General features: G+C 39.7%; 1 long non-coding RNA gene across 1 annotated transcript; it reads left to right on the top strand.

Annotated features, from left to right (window-relative positions):
- The first annotated feature begins 236 nt into the window (after nucleotides 1-236).
- LOC133568970 (uncharacterized) lies at nucleotides 237-1607 on the top strand. Its single transcript, XR_009809716.1, has 2 exons — nucleotides 237-367; nucleotides 1414-1607. It is a non-coding gene; the product is annotated as an uncharacterized LOC133568970 (long non-coding RNA).
- The last annotated feature ends 741 nt before the right edge of the window (nucleotides 1608-2348 follow it).

Genomic DNA, 2348 nt, shown 5'->3' with positions numbered 1-2348 from the left:
GTGAGGTGTGTCTGTTATAATCATGGTTGTTTTTACAAATGATGACAGATGTGAACAAGAGCCTGTATTGTCTAGTTATGATGTAAAGGAGAGGTGGTTGTATTGTATATTAAGTATGTGTCCATGAAAGGGCATTTTATGACTTTTCTTAATTTGATTACATGCTATAGTATGAATTTATTGTCATAATTGTATTGCATGATTTTTGTATCCCTTTCATTTAGGTAGCCAGGGACTGCAGATGGAAATGAGCAATCTTGCTATAATTTGGTACAGAACATATCTGTCTTTGAGCTTAATGTTTCTGTGCCTTGTCCCTTCAAATAAGGACTAAACTATCATCAGCAACGCTTCATTATTACATGAGGTGAGTAACAATGGACAGTTCTCCTTTAATTGGACTTGTTATGTTGCCTATAACAGTCTTTTTCAACCTTTTTTGAGCCAAGGTACATTTTTGGAGTTGAAAAAAATCAGGCACACCACCAAAAAAACCGAAATTCAGTGACGGTAAAAAGTTGTAATTGTTGGATATGACTTTAAAGCATAACCATCAATATAGCTCTTGTCTCAAACTAGGTCACGACCAATCACATCACGCCGCAACTTGTTTAGAGTTTTTTGGGTGTTTTCCTGTAGCAGTTTCATGTCTTCCTTTAAGCGATATTTCCCCGACATGAACTTTGTTTTAGCAATCAAGAATATTTCAGTTGTTTTTAATCCTTCTTTGTGAGAATGTCATGTCATGTTCGGATGTACTTTGTGGACGCCGTCTCTGCTCCTCCGTAAGTCTTTGCTGTCGTCCAGCATTCTGTTTTTGTTGACTTGGTAGCCAGTTCAGTTTTAGTTTCGTTCTGCGTAGCCTTCCCTAAGCTTCAACGCCTTTTCTTAGGGGCACTCACCTTTTGTTTATTTTTGGTTTAAGCATTAGACACCTTTTTACCTGCACCCTGCCTACCGCTATTTCCGACTTTAGCTACCGGCTGCCACCTGCTGATATGGAAGATTATTACATGGTTACTCTGCCAAGCTCCACACAGCACCGACACTCAACAACAACACATCATTTGCAGACTATAATTACTGGTTTGCGAAAAAATATTTTTAACCCAAATAGGTGAAATTAGATAATCTCCCATGGAACACCAAACTGTATCTCGTGTGCTGCGGCACAGTGGTTGAAAAACACTGGCCTTTACTACCTCCTAACTTACCCTGCCTTTATTTGACTTGTATCTGTCATCTCAAGAATGTTGTAATTAAATATGCAATGCATATTTTACACCAAAAAATACCCTTTAATATACACAGTCTATCATCAGCATAATTATGAGTATCACATGTCTTCATGTCTTCATGGCACAACACTTTTTTTGCCTCCCCACAAAAATGTAATTTTTCGTTTTTTGGCAGCATGGCATCATGTCCTGCATTTTTGTGACCACTCCGATGTGTTTACCAGCCGTCAAAGAAATCCCGGATGGAGTTGTCATTTCCAGCCATCCACCGTTGTGACTGGTAATGCGCACCGAAATGGGGTACAGTGACAGGTACTTGAAGTCGGATGGATGTTTTGTACTAAAAACAAATATAAAACGGCAAAGAAATGGTTCAAAAATATTTTTTTTGTGGTGCAAAATAACATTTTAACAGAACTGAAGCATAAAGTTGCATATGCTCCAGTGACCCCCTGCAACCCTAAAAGGGACAAGCAGTAGGAAATGGATGGATGGATGTACCCGGCACACCTCCGGGAGGCACTTGATCTCAGTACGGAATCAGAAATACTTTATTCATCCCCGAGGGGTAAATTAAGATGTTCAGCACAATCCCATTCAAGAGCAGACAAACATTACGGGGAGACAGAACAGGATCAAACATTACAGGGAGACAGAACAGGATCAAACATTACAGGGAGACAGAACAGGATCAAACATTACAGGGAGACAGAACAGAATCAAACATTATGGGGAGACAGAACAGGATCAAACATTACATGGAGACAGAACAGGATCAAACATTATGGGGAGACAGAACGGGATCAAACATTACGGGGAGACAGAACAGGATCCAACATTACGAGGAGACAGAACAGGATCAAACATTACAGGGAGACAGAACAGGATCAAACATTACAGGGAAACAGAAAAGGATAAAACATTTTGGGGAGACAGAACAGGATCAAACATTACAGGGAAACGGAAAAGGATCAAACATTATGGGGAGACAGAATAGGATCAAACATTACGGGGAGACAGAACAGAATCAAACATTACATGGAGACAGAACAGAATCAAACATTACATGGAGACAGAACAGGATCAAACATTAGGGGAGTCAGAACAGGA

The sequence above is a fragment of the Nerophis ophidion genome, linkage group LG14 (assembly GCF_033978795.1).
Source record: "Nerophis ophidion isolate RoL-2023_Sa linkage group LG14, RoL_Noph_v1.0, whole genome shotgun sequence".
NCBI lineage: Eukaryota > Metazoa > Chordata > Actinopteri > Syngnathiformes > Syngnathidae > Nerophis > Nerophis ophidion.
Note: the sequence above shows the minus strand (reverse complement) of the source record. Positions and strands in the feature narration are given on the sequence as shown.